The following is a 19,326-nucleotide window of genomic DNA, read 5'->3' as shown; positions in this document are numbered from 1 at the left end:
CCTTGTACAAATAGGATACATTACATCACCTGAATGTGAACCAACGGGGACAGCTCACTCAGCTCAGAGTTTCAGAAATTTGGTATTACAATCAGTAGAATTACTTAGGGCAAGGATATAAAGGATATCCCAGCACATAAGAGGAGAAGCAGAATTGAGGTACAGATCAGTCATGATCAAACTGAATGGGAGAACAAGCTTTAAGGGCTGAAAGGCCTACTCCTGTTCCTATGACTCAATTACTGTCAGAATTAAAATGAGGCATAACATCCTCAAAAGGACAACCTGCTGACAACAAGAGGCCAAGTAAAAATGATTAGTGTCACCACAGTTATGGACAGTGACATATATGACATTATATATGTGGCCAAGGCCTAGGAATGAGTTCCATCCAGCAGCTTGGCTTCCACTCAGATTTTGGGAAATTAGACAATAAACAAAATGAAATCCTCATTAAACATGTGCACCCACACATTATTAATTAGAAACAAGCAGCAAGAGTAGGTCATTCGGCTCTTAGAGCCTGCTCCACCATTCATTTTGATCATGGCTGACCATCAAATTCAATATCCTGATCCCCCCTTCCCCCACATCCCATGATCCTTTTAGCCCCTCGTGCTATATCTCATTTCTTTTTGAAATCAGACAGCGTTTTGGCCTCAACTACATCGGGTGGTAGTGAATTCCACACATTCTCCACTCTCTGGGTGAAGAAATTTCTCATCACCTCAGTACTAAAAGCTTACCCCTTATCCTCAAAGTATGACCCCTAGTTCTGGACTCCCCCACCATTCTTTCTGAATCAACCCTCTCTAACCCTGTTATTATTGTTTACTTTCATAGCTGGAAAATTAGGAACCTTTCTACCCACAAATGCACTCACAGTTCTCTCTAATGTAAAAGATTACAGTTGAGAACAATATTGCAATCCCAAATACCATTTAAAGAGGAGAGATCATGCCTAGATCATTTATATGGCATCTTTAACATAAAACATCCCAAGCACTGCACAGAGCATTATCAAACATAATTTGACAAAAGCACATAAGATATTAGGATGGAGTCATAGTAGTATAGAAGGAGGCTATGTGGCCCATCAAGTCCATGCCAGCTCTCTGCAGAGCCATCCAATCAGTCACATTTCCCCACTGCATCTTTGTAAATAAATTACCCTCAGTGGTTGGTAAGTTGATGGAGAAGATCCTGAGAGGCAGGATTTATGAACATCTGGAGAGGAATAGTATGATCAGAAATAGCCAGCACGGCTTTGTCCCAGGCAGATCATGCCTTACGAGCCTAATTGAATTTTTTGAAGATGTAACTAGACACATAGACGAGGGAAGAGCGGTGGATGTAGTTTATATGGATTTCAGCAAGGTGTTTGATAAGGTGCTCCATGCAAGGCTTATTGAGAAAGTGAAGGGGCATGGGATACAAGGGGACATTGCCTTGTGGATTCAGAACTGGCTTGCCCACAGAAGGCAAAGAGTGGTTGTAGATGGGTCTTTTTCAGAGTGGAGGTCGGTCACCAGTGGAATGCCCCAGGGATCTGTTCTGGGACCCTTGCTCTTTGTGATTTTTATAAATGGAAGGATGGGTTGGCAAGTTTGCTGATGACACAAAGGTTGGTGGTGTTGTGGATAGTGTAGAGGGATGTCAGCAGTTGCAACGAGACATAGATAAGATGCAAGACTGGGCGGAGAAGTGGCAGATGGACTTCAACCCAGATAAGTGTGTGGTGGTTCATTTTGGCAGGTCGAATAGGATGGAAGAATATAATATTAAAGGGTAAGACGCTTGGCAGTGTGGAAGATCAGAAGGATCTTGGGGTCCGGGTTCATAGGACGCTCAAAGCAGCGTCGCAGGTAGAGGCTGTGGTTAAGAAGGCATATGGAATATTGGCCTTCATCAATAGAGGAATCGAGTTTAGAAATCGGGAGATAATGCTGCAGCTGTCTCGGACCCTGGTCAGACCCCACCTGGAGTACTGTGCCCAGTTCTGGTCGCCTCATTACAGAAAGGATGTGGAAGCCATAGAAAGGGTGCAGAGGAGATTTACAAGGATATTGCCTGGATTAGGTGGCATGCCTTATGACGATAGGTTCATAGAGCTAGGTCTTTTCTCCTTGGAGAAGCGAAGGATGAAAGGTGACCTGATAGAGGTGTACAACATGTTGAAGGGTATTGATAGAGTGGATTCTCAGAGGCTTTTACCCAGGGCTGAAATGGTTGCCACAAGAGGTCACAGGTTTAGGGTGCTGGGGAGTAGGTACAGAGGAGATGTTAGGGGTAAGTTTTTCACTCAGAGGGTGGTGGGTGCGTGGAATCGGCTGCTGGTAGTGGTGGTGGAGGTGGATTCGATAGGGTCTTTTAAGAGACTTTTGGATAAGTTCATGGAAGTTAGTAAGATAGAGGGTTATAGGTAAGCCTAGTAGGTAGGGACATGTTCGGCGCAACTTGTGGGCCGAAGAGCCTGTTTGTGCTGTAGCTTTTCTATGTTCTATGTGTCCAACAATTTCCTTTTGAAATCATTCATTGTCTCTGTTTCCAATGCGTTCCCCCACATCCTCCCTGCATCTCTTGTACTAAGCCCAACCATCTCCAGCTGCTTCATCAATGACCTTTCATCCATCATAAGGTCAGAAATGGGGATGTTCACTGATGATTGCACAATGTTCAACATTGTTCAGGCACTAAAGAATACCATGTCCAAATACAGCAAGACCCAGACCATATCCAGGCTTGGGCTGACAAGTGGCAAGTTACATTCGTGCCACACAAATGCCAGGCAATGGCCATCTCCAACAAGAGAAAATATATCCATTGTCCCTTGACATTCAATGGCATTACCATCGTGAATCCCCCACTATCAACATCCTGGGAGTTACCACTGATAAGAAGCTTAACTGCCTAGCTATATAAATACTGTGGCTACAAGAATAGGTCAAAGGCTAGGAATCATGCAGTAAGCAACTCCCCTTGACTCCCCAAAGCCTGTCCACAAGGCACAAGTCAGGAGCAGCTCCAACAACACTCAAGAAGCTCGACACCAACCAGGACAAAACAGCCCGCTTGATTGGCACCCTATTCACAAACATTCACTCCCTCCACCACCAATGTATTGTAGCAGCAGTGTCTTCCATCTACAAGATGCATTGCAGGAACTCACCAAGGCTCCTTAAACAGCACTTGCCAACCCACCACCACTGCCATTCAGAAGGGCAAGGGCAGCAGATACTTGGGAACACCAAGTTCCCTCCAAGCCACTCACCAACTTGATTTAGAAATAAATCACCATTCTCCACTGTCATTGGGTCAAAATCCTGGAACTCCCTCTCTAACAACACTGTGGGTGTACCTACATCACAGACTCCAGCGGTTCAAGAAGGCAGCTCACTATCTTCTCAACGGCAATTAAAGATAGGTAATAAATGCTGGCCCAGCCAGTGACACCCACAGCTCTTGAATGAATAAAAAGTAAATATGTGTCTCCTAGTCCTTGTACCATCAGCTAATGAAAACAGTTTTTCATTATCTATTGTCATGCCGAGTAAAGACATGTCCAATCCATAACTTTAAAACATAGACTGTAATTGGTTTGGAATCTTTTCCTAACCTTCTTTCAAAAAGGGAATAGTAACAGCTGGCTAATATGGCTCCTGAAGGTCAGAAGACTTTTGCAATTTCTGCCTCAAGTCTCTGAAATGCTCCCTATTGAATAACCATGGGTGAAGGCCTCCCACTCAAAAGAAATACTACTTTACTTGTTAATTTTTGTGGACTCCCCAAAATTCAAAATCTATAGGCCCAAAGACTCCCTAGCTGCAAGCTTTATACTCAACAAAAGAAATATGCAGAAATCAGTTTATCACTGGTCAGTGTGGGGTTAGGTATACTTGATCAGATGGTTACCTGATCAAAACTGTCTTCATATAACAAATCTATTATCCCAAAAACCAGCAAAAACTCGTTGGTCAGGCAGTATCATTAATTTTTAAAACCTGGAGACAGCTACATCTTAAAAGTCTTCCAGTCGTTCGTTTTCCAAGTTCACCAATACAGAACCGTCACCAAAACAGACAGTAAAGGGAACAAGGGTTTCAGTTTTCTTCCATCCCTGTCTGTAATACTATCCTATCTTAATTTGTCATAATCTCATACACCTGTCAAATTTCCCCTCAATTTTCTCTGCAACTAGTAGAAACAAACCCAGTTGATGAATGACCAACGGTTTAGTCAAAGAGGTGGGATTTAAGCAGAGGCCAGAGAAGTGTCGGAAGAGAATTACAGAGTTTAGCGCATAGGCAGCTGTAGGCACAGTGCTAATGGTGGAGCAATTAAAATTAGGGATGGTCAAGAGCCCAAAAATTGGAGGAGCGCAGAGGTCTCAGTGGCTTCTAGGGCTGGAGATGGGGAGAGTCAAGGCCTTGGGGGATTTGAAAAGATGAGAATTTTAAAATCAATGTGTTGCTTAACCACAAGCCAACATAGGTCAGCAAAGAACAGGGTGATGGGTGAAAGGGACTTGATGCGAGTTATGACATGGACGTAAGTATTTTGGATGACCTTAAGTTTCCAGCGGTTAGAAGATAGAACAAAGGTAGAGGATCAATACATATAAAAATGTTTAAAAGTCTGCAGAGATTACAGGGTCACCTGCAGGATTGCCAGTCTATATTCAATGACTGAGGGTGCCACATTACAACCCATCAACTTGATCATCAGTTTTGTTCCCACCAAGCACTGACCTTGTTTTCCTATTAGCACATTCTGCTATCTTACCTTTAGCCATTATTAGCACTGTTGAGTCCTTAATGGCACCAAGAACACATCCCTTTATCTTATGTCCATAACACCTTTGTCAATCTCTCCTTTGTTCTGACCTATCCTTGTCCTTCTATTCTGCCCCACCTCCTCAACTATATAATTCATGACCTTTCTACCCCTCTTCAGTTTTGTAGAAAGATTATATAAATGTCACATGGATTCAAAATGTTAACTCTGGTTCTCCCTCCACAGATGTTGCCAGACCTATTGAATTTATCCAGCATTTTCTGTTTTCATTTCAGATTTCCAGCATCTGCAGTGTTTTGCTTTTTATTAGCTTGCTCATAGTTGTTTTGACAGCACTATAATCTGACAATGCAAAATTTCCACAGCACAGCTGAGTCCTAGATACTGAATAGCATTGCAACTTCAAATTGTGGCTAGCATCCAATTCAAGCTTGTACCAAGTATAATTTCTATTGAATTTTAAAGATGGAGTACATTACAAGTAGCACGTTTACTAAAACCAGAGATAATACTTGTGTAAAGTAAAAGCCCTTTCCCCACGTTAGCAAATGATTACAGAACCATGGCTACTGAAAGACTCAAATCCAGCTCAATCCAAACTCATCTCCAAACTCCGTGGCCTGGGCCTCGGCACCTCCCTCTACGACTGAATCCTGAACTTCCTAACTCTCAGACCACAATCAGTAAGGATAGGCAACAACACCTCCTCCACGATCATCCTCAACACCGGTGCCCCACAAGGCTGTGTTCTCAGTTCCCTACTATACTCCTTATATACCTATGACTGTGCGGCCAAATTCCCCCCCAATTCGATTTTCAAGTTTGCTGACGATACCACCACAGTGGGTCGGATCTCAAACAATGACGAGACAGAGTACAGGAATGAGATAGAGAATCTGGTGAACTGGTGCGGCAACAATAATCTCTCCCTCTATGTCAACAAAACGAAGCAGATTGTCATCGACTTCAGGAAGCTTAAAGGAGAACATGCCCCTGTCGACATCAATGGGGACGAAGTAGAAAGGGTCGAGAGCTTCAAGTTTTTAGGTGTCCAGATCACCAACAACCTGTCCTGGTCCCCCCATGCCGACACTATAATTAAGAAAGCCCACCAACGCCTCTACTTTCTCAGATGATTAAGGAAATTTGGCATGTCAACTACGACTCTCACGAACCTTTACAGATGCACCATAGAAGGCATTCCTTCTGGTTGTATCACAACTTGGTATGGCTCCTGCTCTGCCCAAGACCGCAAGGAACTACAAAAGGTCATGAGTGTAGCCCAATCCATCACGCAAACGAGCCTCCCATCCATTGACTCTGTCTACACTTCCCGCTGCCTCGGCAAATCAGCCAGCATAATTAAGGACCCCACGCACCCCGGACATTCTCTCTTCCACCTTCTTTTGAATGGACTTACCTTGCATTAAGTTGATCTTTCTCTAGCTATGACTGTAACACACTGCACTCTCTCATTTCCTTCTCTATGAACAGTATGTTTTGTCTATACAGCGCACAAGAAACAATACTTTTCACTGTACGTTAATACATGTGACAATAATAAATCAAATCAAAAAAAGTTACGATTAAATTTGTTCTATGGCAAAAAAATTGAACTGTTCAAACACTGCCTAAGCTGTAAATAAACAAATCAGAAAATATTATTTTTTGGCGTGAAAATGTTTTGTTTTGCATTGATGGGTGGGAAGGGAGGAATGAAGCAAGAATTTCAGCCTCAACTTCAACAATTTCTAGAGAGCTTCCTGATGTGGTGAGCAGATTATTCAATCTAGCTGAATACCAAATCAAGAGCTGTTAGTTTTAGCTATTAAAAGCCAGTGAACTCTCTGGTAAAATTTGTGCATTTGTCAGCAATGCTTGCCCTGGATCCAACATTTAATTTCTTATTAAAGACCTTGATTTTCTCCTTTTCAGTTATGAGCGACAATTTCCTGTTTTGTTTGCTTCATCTGCTTCCAGTCGGTGTTACATAACAAAATTTACCTCAAGTGAAATGCTGTGGCACGGACTCAGGTAAACAACCAAAACTCAGTGCAGTGACAATGTGAACCGAAAACAACTGCAAACTTTAACGATGCCCGTTTACTTAAATTTGGGTACCCTTGTCACTATGTTCCAAAGCGCCCTCAGACTGCACTTAATGTTTTTAAACGTTGCGTGGCTCGCTTTGCAAATTATGCAACTTGTTGCAAGGAAAAAAACAATCAATTTCCCAACCGAGCACGCAATGAGAAGCGCGAATGTGTACATTTTCTGATGCAAAAATAGCCTAATTCCAACCAACTGACAATTTCCCCCGAGCAAACCTCAGGCAGCTGCCAAGCTGCAATGGTCAGTGTGCATTTGTCAATTTGCACGCAGTCCCTGATGCAAATGAAAGACTGGTCAGTGGGACCAAGATCAGCTTTCCCGCAGGTTGCACCGAGCCAGGTGGAGCGGCGCCAACTGCCACAGGGGGCTCGAGCTCCGGGTCGCGGGGAAAGGAGGGGCGCATCCCCTCAGCAGCTGAAAAGAGGGGACATTTAAATTAAAACGGCCGCGAAAAAATGGACATGGTAATGGGCCAGGGGGAAGGACGTGTGGATTCGCGGTATCCGGTCCCCGCCGCCTGTCACTCACTCACCCGCCTGTCGTCCGCCGCCTGTCCCTCGGTGTCCCACTGGCGGCGGCGCCAACGCGCATGCGCCCCGGGCTCCCCGCTCGCGAGTGCGCACGCGCAGCAGTAGCTGTTGACATTATGGCTGAATTAGTGACAGTTTGCTCACTTCCAAAACTGACCACATCTAATGGCCCCTGGAAGAGAAACCCTTCTCCAGGTATTTAAAATCCTGAATGGGATTGACAGGCTAGATGTGGAAATGTTTCCACTCGTGGGGCATTCTAAAATCAGGGACTGTAAATACAAGATAGCCCCTGATAAATCCACTAGGAAAATTATTTTGTTACTGTCAGAAGTAGGCTTACATTAACACTGCAATGAGGTTACTGAGAAAATCCCCTAGTCGCCACACTCCGGCGCCTGTTCAGGTACACTGAGGACGAATTTAGCATGGCCACTGCACCTAACCAGCACGTCTTTCAGACTGGGAGGAAACCCACGCAGACACAGGGAGAACATGCAGACTCCACACAGACAGTAACCTAAGACAGGAATCAAACCCAGGTCCCCAGCGCTGTGAGGCAGCAGTGTTAACCCCTGTGCTACCGTGCAGGGGAAAGTACTCAGGGTGGAACTTGCTGACACAGGTAAGGGGCTGAGGCAGATAGCTTGGATGTTTCCAAATATGACAGAAAAGCAGATAGAAAAATATGTTGCAGGGCTGAGATGAGGTACATAAAATAGGAGGAGAACCGTATGGAACATAAACACCAGCACAGGCTGGTTGTACGGAATAGCCTGTTTCTCTGCTGTATATCCCACGTAAGCCTGCGGTACCAGAACTTTACACCAAAGTCCAAAGTATGAGATTTTCAGTCACAATCCATATAGCTGAGGCAATAACTTAAAATAATAAATGTAGATAAAAACAGCGATAAAAGCAAATCACTGTGGATGCTGAAATCTGAAACACAAACAAAATGCTGGAAAATCTCAGCAGGCTCTATTTTCTCTCCACAGATGCTGTCAGGCCTGCTGAGATAAAAGCAGCGAGTTGTCTACCCCATTTTTAATTTAATTTTTCTGACATGTAACTACTTGGACAGCCACTTGACCACCTATTTTCTCTGCACACAATGATTGTTTGAACCATGTCAGAGTAGCTATAGTCGGGACATTAGACAATTCCTTTAACCAGAGACTAGGGAGCCTCTGGAATGCATCACCAACTTCGTGGTGGATGCTGATTCCCTCTCTTTAAAGAGGGAGTTGGCCAGTTCCTGACTGTGGTAGAGATCACATTATAAAGAAGATTGTGTTATGTCTTCTGGTTCCCATTAGCTCAGAATAATTCCTTTAAACGTAAAATGCTGGCACTTCATCAAGTACATTTTTGCATCTCTCCATGTGCTGATGAACTGATACATTGTTACTTAGCACATAACTTCAGCGTGACAATGAATGTGGCACCCAGGATATATATATACATAACAACTATTCCAAATTCTTTATGAATACAATATCCCTTCTCCTTTATAAAATATATAATGACTCTATATCAATATAATTATTCCAATCATAAACTTTTTCTTCTAAAGAACAAATGGACTTTTATAAATAAACTGAACTTGTGTTGGTAAAGCTCATTTTCCTTCCCCAAAATATTATTCATGGTATCACTTGATGGTACGGTGTTGTGCCTCTATCGTGTAGATTTGGCATTCATCGCTCTCAGTAGTGAGTTGGCACGTTGCTCAGACAATGTTGAAGGAGTTGTGTTTGATGTTGCTAACTGCGTCACTTGCAGGTGACATTGTAATTTGCCTGCTCGTTGATGAGGCTGGATGTTGATGTTATCTCACTGGTTAATGTTTCTGGTGTTGTTCAAGATCTTTTTCTGCTTTTCCACCATAGTGGTGGTGTCATCAGCAAACTTGAAAATCGAGTTAGAAGGGAATTTGGCCACACAGTCATAGGTGTATAAGGAGTATAGTAGGAGTATAGTTACTTCATCAGTTTTTGTAGGTTTGCTCTATGTTCTGTCACGTGAGGTCTGAAGGAACTTGTACTGGATAAACCAAGGAAACTTCTCAACTTTTCCTTGTCCGAGTTTCCATTTCTGAGGTGGCTATGACTTTTTCAAGACTCAGCTCAAATCAAGCCTGTATATACACCATTCTGAAGAATTGGCATTCTGTCACCATCGCAATGCATTTGTCTGCATTGAGCTTGATCTGAGCTTTATTAGTTCTCTCGATGGCTTCATGATCTTTGCATCTATGCCATAGATTTGAAAATCATCACCTATGCCAGCTGCTCTTTCACATCCTTGGTATATCTCATCTACTTTCTGCTGGAGCACATAAGGGCTTGCCTGAACACCTGCAGGAATCTTTAGCAACCAAAGTGTGTATTGTCAACAGTGAAGATTCCTTGTCAAGCTTCATGTTCCAGTAGCCATTTCTGGCATCAAACTTGCTGAAAACTTTTGTTTCTGCCAGTGCAGGTGTGATCTTTTACAGTATTGGAATATGGTAGTGATTCCTCTTTATTGGTCTTTACAATCAAGGCAAATTCTTAGCTGTCCATTTGGCTTCTCTTTCACCATGATGGAATTTATTCAATCTGTAGGCAATTACCTTCTTTTCCTCTGTTGCTTGGATCTTACTTTCAAACTTTCCTTTTAGGTTTATTGGTACTTTATGTGGGGCATGAATCACTGGTTTCATTGCTGGATCAACTGTGATGCAATACTCAAATTCTTCAAATGATCCAACCATCTCATCAAAATACTCTGAGTACATTTGTACCAGATCTTTTATGCGTCTGATTGGAGGATGATTGTCAATGTTAATTCAATCTTTAACCCTTGTTGTCACCTCCTTCATCTCTTGGCTTACTGAGATAGCTGCAGCTCTTCACAACTGCTCATTCCTGGGTAGCAGGACCATCTGTTTCAGTGATGTAATTAATATATTTGCCTTTATGTCTCTCATTTGGGTTGTCCCTGGCTGTTGAATCTCAGTTCCTCTATATGCCATTACTCAGTTTCAGAGCATCTTTCACTAGGTACCCATTTCTGGTATAATTTGAGTGGGTGATCTCACTGTGCTCTGGTATCAAGTTTCAGATTTACTGTTATGGGCTAATTTATAACCCACTTCTCATTCTGAATGGTTGTGTGAAGTTCCTTTCTCAGGGAACAGTCACATCCAACCATTTCATGCAATTTTATGATTCCTATGTCTATTGTGTTCTCAAACTCATCATCTTCCAGGGTATGGGTGTTTTGGTTTCTTTTCCTTCCTTTACCCTGTTGCTCTGATTCTAATAACTCATTTATCATCTTTGTGCTTTTTTTCGCATATCTTTCTTCCATGATTTCACTTTCTACAAGCTCTGCAGTTTGACCCATATGCAGGACATTTCCTTCTCCGTGAACTTATGGTCATCCACGTCATGCAGATTTTAGTCCGGTGTGTATTCTTTTGTCACTTTTTCACTGCACCAACATTGTTGCCTTTCTTGACTTAACTAAAAGCTAACTGTTTGGGTTGTCAGTGTGTCATCTATCTATTCATGGCTTCGTGTGCTTTGGCAGTGTCTATAGCCCAGGGGGGCCAGATTTACTAAATATTAACAGCAGAATATGATAATCTTCAGATGTTCAAGAGCAGCAAGACATGAACAAACTTTACATAGGCTACTTACTGCTAGTAGAGGTCTTGTGTGTTTCCATCCTGGCCATAAGTCTTTGATAATCTGACTGACGTGTTGTCAAGGATGTATGAAGGAGCTCGGCCAGGTATTGATTTGTTCGGACTGCACAGTGTTTCGACTTGACTAACTTCATGATGGAGTACAGCGATTCGCAGCAATATGCTGTTCTGGAAATTGGGGCGGGGTGGAATTTGTCAGTTTGATTTATAGAATTGTACAGCACCAGAGACCACTCGGCCCAGTGTGCCTGTGCAAGCTTGATGTTTTGTTACACAAATTAATTTGTATTGACTTGTATGTGAAAAGAAGCCGAGACAGAGGGGGTGCTCTTACAGTTAAAGCCAGGTTGAAGTTTCTGGCTAATGTTTGAGCCTAATGCGGTTTGATTTTTCTCCACTCAAAAACTGAAATCACTTCCACATTTTATTAAAGTCCCCAAATATTTCCACTCTCAAACCCAACCACTGGGTCCATCTGTTTCAGATTCTAATCAATCCCCAGCAATGTGAATCGTTAATTCACAAAAATCTAATTTATGGCATTTATGATGATGGCCACGAAGGGCACAGGGGAACATCAATAGATCTCCCCATGGGCTTTGTGGAGTAGAAACTCCCTTATTGAGCGAGCAGAGGCTCACCCAATGGGAAGTGAACAGCAGGGGGGTTAAAACCCATTGCTTCAACCCGGACCGGTATTGTGCACGTCCCCAGGTATTGACTTGCTGTATGCCGCGGGAGCAACTCTTCCTTGTGCTATCATTAAAGGGTTTTTGGTGATGGAAGACTGGCCTTGGCAGAATTATTACAGTGTTAATGGCCAGGTGACAGGAAGGAGGGAAATAGAAAAGAAGCCCCTCAAAGAAAAAAGGAAATAATCTTCAGCTTTACCTACCGAACTTTCCAGACTTCAGATTTAGAAACTGGTCACTCAGCTTCACGAAGCCTTATGTGCGTAAACTACAAAAGAAATCTCACGACAGTACTGGAACAAATCAGTAAATAGGAGGAAGGTTAAGATGATCAATGATTCATTCCAGCATTGTCATGAGATTTATTTTGTAGTTTCCTGTTGGTCCTTCATGGGCCATAAGAGTTTCAATTAAGCATTTTTTTTTTCCCCGTTTCTGTTCGGATTGGCTTGCTTTTTCTTTTACAATCCGCCCCCAGCATGATCTCAGGATCAAGGGAAGAACCCAGATGCAATGGGCTGAAGAGCAGCATAAGGCTCACAGGTCATGGTTCGGTCACCCCAGCTATAGCCTATGGTGCTATGAGCTTGTCCTTCACCATTTAATCTTTTTGTACTTCAGGGTATGCAAAGCCCCAAATGAGCTGATCTTGCAGCCTTTCATCCATCTTCTATGTTCTATGTTCTATAGGGATGAGGAAACAAGGTTCAGATGGCTCGATTGAGGGTTACAAGTTAGCAAGGAATGAGCTGAAAAAGGGGCTTAGGAGAGCTAGGAGGGGACATGAGAAGTCCTTGGCGGGTCGGATCAAGGAAAACCCCAAGGCTTTTTACTCTTATGTGAGGAATAAAAGAATGACCAGGGTGAGGTTAGGGCCGGTCAAGGACAGTAGTGGGAACTTGTGTATGGAGTCAGTAGAGATAGGCGAGGTGATGAATGAATACTTTTCTTCAGTGTTCACCAAGGAGAGGGGCCATGTTTTTGAGGAAGAGAAGGTGTTACAGGCTAATAGGCTGGAGGAAATAGATGTTCGGAGGGAGGATGTCTTGGCAGTTTTGAATAAACTGAAGGTCGATAAGTCCCCTGGGCCTGATGAAATGTATCCTAGGATTCTGTGGGAGGCAAGGGATGAGATTGCAGAGCCTTTGGCGTTGATCTTTGGGTCCTCGCTGTCCACGGAGATGGTGCCAGAGGACTGGAGAATGGCGAATGTTGTTCCTCTGTTTAAGAAAGGGAATAGAAATGACCCTGGTAATTATAGACCGGTTAGTCTTACTTCGGTGGTTGGTAAATTGATGGAAAGGGTCCTTAGGGATGGGATTTACGACCATTTAGAAAGATGCGGATTAATCCGAGATAGTCAGCACGGATTCGTGAAGGGCAAGTCGTGCCTCACAAATTTGATAGAATTTTTTGAGGAGGTAACTAAGTGTGTTGATGAAGGTAGGGCAGTTGATGTCATATACATGGATTTTAGTAAGGCGTTTGATAAGGTCCCCCATGGTCGGCTTATGATGAAAGTGAGGAGGTGTGGGATAGAGGGAAAGTTGGCCGATTGGATAGGTAACTGGCTGTCTGACCGAAGACAGAGGGTGGTGGTCGATGGAAAATTTTCGGATTGGAGGCAGGTTGCTAGCGGTGTGCCGCAGGGATCAGTGCTTGGTCCTCTGCTCTTTGTGATTTTTATTAATGACTTAGAGGAGGGGGCTGAAGGGTGGATCAGTAAATTTGCTGATGACACCAAGATTGGTGGAGTAGTGGATGAGGTGGAGGGCTGTTGTAGGCTGCAAAGAGACATAGATAGGATGCAAAGCTGGGCTGAAAAATGGCAAATGGAGTTTAACCCTGATAAATGTGAGGTGATTCATTTTGGTAGGACTAATTTAAATGTGGATTACAGGGTCAAAGGTAGGGTTCTGAAGACTGTGGAGGAACAGAGAGATCTTGGGGTCCATATCCACAGATCTCTAAAGGTTGCCACTCAAGTGGATAGAGCTGTGAAGAAGGCCTATAGTGTGTTAGCTTTTATTAACAGGGGGTTGGAGTTTAAGAGCCGTGGGGTTATGCTGCAACTGTACAGGACCTTGGTGAGACCACATTTGGAATATTGTGTGCAGTTCTGGTCACCTCACTATAAGAAGGATGTGGAAGCGCTGGAAAGAGTGCAGAGGAGATTTACCAGGATGCTGCCTGGTTTGGAGGGTAGGTCTTATGAGGAAAGGTTGAGGGAGCTAGGGCTGTTCTCTCTGGAGCGGAGGAGGCTGAGGGGAGACTTAATAGAGGTGTATAAAATGATGAAGGGGATAGATAGAGTGAACGTTCAAAGACTATTTCCTCGGGTGGATGGAGCTATTACAAGGGGGCATAACTATAGGGTTCGTGGTGGGAGATACAGGACGGATATCAGAGGTAGGTTCTTTACGCAGAGAGTGGTTGGGGTGTGGAATGGACTGCCTGCAGTGATAGTGGAGTCAGACACTTTAGAAACATTTAAGCGGTTATTGGATAGGCACATGGAGCACACCAGGATGATAGGGAGTGGGATAGCTTGATCTTGGTTTCAGATAAAGCTCAGCACAACATCGTGAGCCGAAGGGCCTGTTCTGTGCTGTACTGTTCTATGTTCTAAAATTTACATTTCCTGGCTGCAACTTTCAATCTTGTTATGAAATTGTCAACAGGCTCACCCAATTCCTGCCTCAGGCCTTGAAATTCATATCAGTGGATCAGAATTTTAAAAAATTGTCCGGGTTTAGCTGTCATCTTCACTCAACTCCAGGTATTAAATAAATTTAACTCTTTCTCTCCTGCGCACAAAAATACCTTTTCCTTTTCATTGGTGCCTGTTAGAAAGCTACTGAATGTCAGTCTGCACTTTTGTTTAAACTTCTCAAATGCTCCTACAAGCTCATCAGCCTCCCAAGTCATCATGAGCTGGAGCTGTGAGATTATTGTGCAGCAATAATTTCATTTTTGCATGATTTACTCCATTTTTTCTCTGTCTCTGGGATTACTTTCAGTTGACCTTTCCAAATAATTCAGCATTAAATTTGTTTTTAAAATGTTTGGGGCTATTCTCACAAATGTCCCCCTGCCACCATGTTATATCTTCAGATTCCCATAGGTTAAAAATAATCTCAAAAGGCTGGAGCTTCATTGAGTGTATTTCTTACATCTCTCCATGTGGCTGGTAGACTAACACATTGGTACTCAGCATGTAACTGTAGTTTGGTAGTAAATGTGGCACCTCGGGATATACAATTTTACATACATGTTGTAGCCCAGAGCTATGGATAATGGTTGTGGAGACTCCAAACACTTACCATCACATGGCTGTTTAGGAATCTTTACTGCTTTTACCACCTGCCATTGGCCTAAGTTCCTTCCTCCCAACACCAAAATAATGAGTTAGAATAGAAACACATGACCAGATGACTTCAATCACTTTAATTAAGGATAGCTGCAGGTCATTATTAGAAACATAGAAAACTACAGCACAAAACAGGCCCTTCGACCCCACAAGTTGTGCCGAACATATCCCTATCTTTTAGGCCTACCTATAACCCTCCATCCTATTAAGTCCCATGTACTCATCCAGGAGTCTCTTAAAAGACCCTATTGAATTTGCCTCCACCACCACTGACGGCAGCCGATTCCACTTGCCCACCACCCTGTGTGTGAAAAACGTCTCCCTAACATTTCCCCTGTACCTACCCCCCAGCACCTTAAACCTGTGTCCTCTCGTAGCAGCCATTTCCACCCTGGGAAAAAGCCTCTGGGAGTCCACCCGATCTATGCCTCTCAACATCTTATACACCTCTATTAGGTCTCCTCTCATCCTACATCTCTCCAATGAGAAAAGACCGAGCTCCCTCAGCCTATCCTCATAAGGCATGCCACTCAATCCAGGCAACATCCTTCTAAATCTCCTCTGCACCCTTTCAATCTTTTCCACATCCTTCCTGTAATGAGGCGACCAGAACTGAGCACAGTACTCCAAGTGGGGTCTGACGAGGGTCTTATACAGCTGCATCATTATCCCCGTACTCCTAAACTCAATCCCTCGATTGATAAAGGCCAGCACACCATATGCCTTCTTAACCACCTCCTCCACCTGCGGGGCCGATTTTAGAGTCCTATGGACCCGGACCCTTCTGATCCTCTACCGTACTGAGAGTCTTTCCCTTTATATTGTACTCCTTCATCCCATTCGACCTGCCAAAATGGATCACGACGCATTTAACTGGGTTGAAGTCCATCTGCCACTTCTCCGCCCAGTCTTGCATCCTATCTATGTCCCTCTGTAATTTCTGACATCCCTCCAGACTATCCATCATTATTATTTAATGAAACCTCCAAATTAGTGATTAATACATGTTTTTTACAAACTTAGTCCCCCTTCTGAAAGGATAAGTGCTTTAAAGTTTTTTTTTAAAAGCAACAGTTAAAATTTGGTACATGTCAAAATAGTGTGTAATGAGTCTGTTGATTGCCCTGGATTTTGGTGGAGATAGATTAACTATAGTTCTAATTTCTGACCAGAAACTAGTGACCTTTGCTTAGAAATTGCCTGTGTATGGCATGCTGGGAGAGGAGATCAGGCTTGGATCTGATGCCTTCCACAGTCTCACTGCCTGGGCTCACACACAAAGAAATTCAGCCTGCTTGACTGAGTTTCAGAGCAGAGACATACCTCAGCAACATTGAGTGCTTCCAGCCGTGGGAAAGGGATATAAAAAAAAACAAGCAATAAGGTTTTTCTTTATCCAAGGAGTAATAAGAATGTGGAAATCAGTACAACAAAGAGCAGTTGAGGTAAATGGCATAAATGCACTTAAAGAGAAACTACATAGTCACACGAGGGAGAAATAAATAAAAGGAGATGTTGTTAAGGTTAAATGAAGGTGGGAGAAGGCTCAAGTGGAGCATAAACCTCAGCAAAGACCATTTTCTGTCTTATAAACATAATGTATGTAACGCATGCTAATCATACCTTTGGCATCAATCTCACTGTTATCTAATGTATATGTACAAACAATGAGCAAAAGTGGCTAAACATTCATAAACTGCCCAAATTACTTCTGGTAAAAGAGTTCCACACACTGGGCATAAAACCATTGGGTTTACATTGCAAACTCTCTCTAACACAATAAATAATTCTGGGTTATTTCCCTCCTGCTTTAGGATCAGTCTGCTTGTTATGGCAGGGTCTGTCTTGTGAAACAGAGAATGCAAGAATGCAAACTGTAAAAATTGATAACTTAAAGAGAGGAAATATCTTTCATCAAAATGCAGAACCTTTAGAAATGACAGAAGGAGATTATTCAGTACATCATGCCTGAAATAGCTGCATTATTACTCCATTCCCCTGCTTTGTGGAGAGAAACAAAGTTAACCTTTCAGGTTGATGCTGCCTGATCTACTGAGTATTTTCAGCATTTTCTGTTTTAATTTCAGATTTCCAGCATATGTAGTGTTTTGCTTTCATAATCTTAAAAAAGCGATAGGATTGGGACTCGAGATGGAAAATTTGACAGGAATATGGGGAAAGGGTAAGGGAACGGGATAATTATACAGCTCTTTCAAATAGCCAGCACAGGCACAATGGGCTGAATGATCTCCTTCCCCACTGTAAGATTCTACAATTTGTTAAAGTCTCAGTTTGGCTCAGTTGATAGCGCTCACAGCACTTAGCCAGTAGCATCGAGGATCATACTCCACTCCCTGATCACAACGGCAGTACTGAAGAAGTGCTGAATTAACAGAGCTGGTGTCTTTCAGGGGTGCAGTTAGCAGAAAAGAATAGCACATGGAGCGCAAACGAGTTGCCCATTTAGCATCAGCTGATTGAGCCAAATTTACGTCCCAATATGTTTCTTACGTATGGATTTAACGTTTCTCCAGTTTCCAATATGAAGGATTCCATCACATCAAAGAAACAGATAGGGTAGATTGGGAGAAATGATTTCCCCTCATTGGAGAGTCTAGGATTCAGTAGCACAGTTAAAAATTAGAGCAGATATTTCAGGGGTGAATTAGCAAACATGTCTTCATAAAAAGGGTAGTAGAGGCTTGGAACTCTCTGCAAACAGCGATTAATGCTGGATCAATAGTTAATTTTAAAAATGAGATTAATAGGTTACTGTTAACCAAAGTTAACCAAAACAATAAGGAATTTGGGGCAAGTATATGGAGTTGCATTTTAACCATGATTTCACTGAATGATAGAACAAGCCCAAGGATAGAATAGCCTCCTCCTGTTCCCACGTTCTTATCTTGTATCACTTCAGAAGACATATAAAGATCAGCCAGGAACTTTTGGTAATAGGCTGAGCTATTAAACTTCATCAATGGTAGTATAGGAAAGATAGTCTGGAAACAGTTCATTAAGGGATTAATCAAATCAACTAGACATATTTCTTTGGATTCTTCTTAAAGAATTTGAGATCAAACAATTTTTAGAATGAAATTAAACAATTTTGATTTTTAGATAAATTAGAAAACAGTCTTTGTATTTATTATGCAGTAACATAATTAATCCCATGTGACATGGAAAAATAAATTCAATGCATGATATGGGGTTTTCTTAAATATTCTTAGTCCCTTTCAAGCACAAACCCATCTTTGTAAATCAACTGAACAGTATCACATTATTTTTAAGCTATAAACACGTGTGTGGAGTGGACCAGAAACCCAGACACTGTGTATTCAAATTCCATCAAAGTGTCAGGGGAGAAAAACTGACCATAAAAGGAGAGTGCTTCTGGGAAGGGAGCCTGCCATCCCCACTGATCTGGCTTTCACATGACTCCAATCCTCCACTCTGTTTCAATGTCCTTGGAAGTGACCTTACAAGACACAGCTGCAAACAAGGATGAGTAATAAATCTAACCTCATCAAGTCCTGCCTATTTGCAGAGAGCGACACATAAATGATTAAATGCATAAGACTATTTGATGAGAAATGTAAATATATCGCTTATAGATCCATAACAGCTGACACATTGCAATTTCACTTCCATTTCAAAGTATCTTTATCCTAACTGACCTTCCCTGATAGCGAAAATTCTTCTCCTCTCAGCCCATCCTAGGCCAGAATTCTCCGACCTCGCTCGCAGCTAGGATTCTCCGATCCTGCTGCAGTGAATGGAGGTTTAGCTGAACATCAAATTCTCCGTTCTCACTGGCAGTGGGGCTTGCGAGACAGGAGAACTCTGGTTCTAATGAATAGATCAGTACATCCGCATACTTTGCCTCTTTAAGGACAGGATTGCTTGTTCCTGAGTAAACCTGCTGCCAATAATGAAGGTGCAACCTGCACTCGGAGTACTGTATTTTTAAACTGAGAACGAAAACAGGAGAAACCAGGGACTAAATAACATTTTCCATTTTTCTCACTCAGGCCATGTACCAGGATCTGCTCTTAAGGCTTGATTAAGGAACTTTGCAAGACATTAAGCAGACCCTCAGATTGCTGGCATTCCATCCTTTGGATGAGAAGA

General features: G+C 42.7%; 1 protein-coding gene across 3 annotated transcripts in view; it reads right to left on the bottom strand.

Moving 5' to 3' along the window:
* The window catches only part of tbc1d24 (TBC1 domain family, member 24), a 40,975-nt gene extending 33,471 nt beyond the window's left edge, over positions 1-7,504 (bottom strand). The window contains exon 1 of one of the 3 annotated variants that reach the window (XM_078240481.1): positions 7,439-7,504. The gene's annotated coding sequence lies outside the window, so the exon portion shown is untranslated. Of the gene's footprint in view, positions 1-7,121; positions 7,165-7,438 lie in introns of those variants that run through there. The other 2 variants (XM_078240482.1, XM_078240483.1) reach the window with 2 other exon arrangements.
* Between the last annotated feature and the right edge of the window lie 11,822 nt (positions 7,505-19,326).

This window comes from Mustelus asterias, chromosome 23 (assembly GCF_964213995.1).
Source record: "Mustelus asterias chromosome 23, sMusAst1.hap1.1, whole genome shotgun sequence".
Classification (NCBI taxonomy): Eukaryota; Metazoa; Chordata; class Chondrichthyes; order Carcharhiniformes; family Triakidae; genus Mustelus; species Mustelus asterias.
The sequence above is the reverse complement of the archived record's forward strand: the minus strand, read 5'-3'. Positions and strand labels throughout refer to the sequence as shown.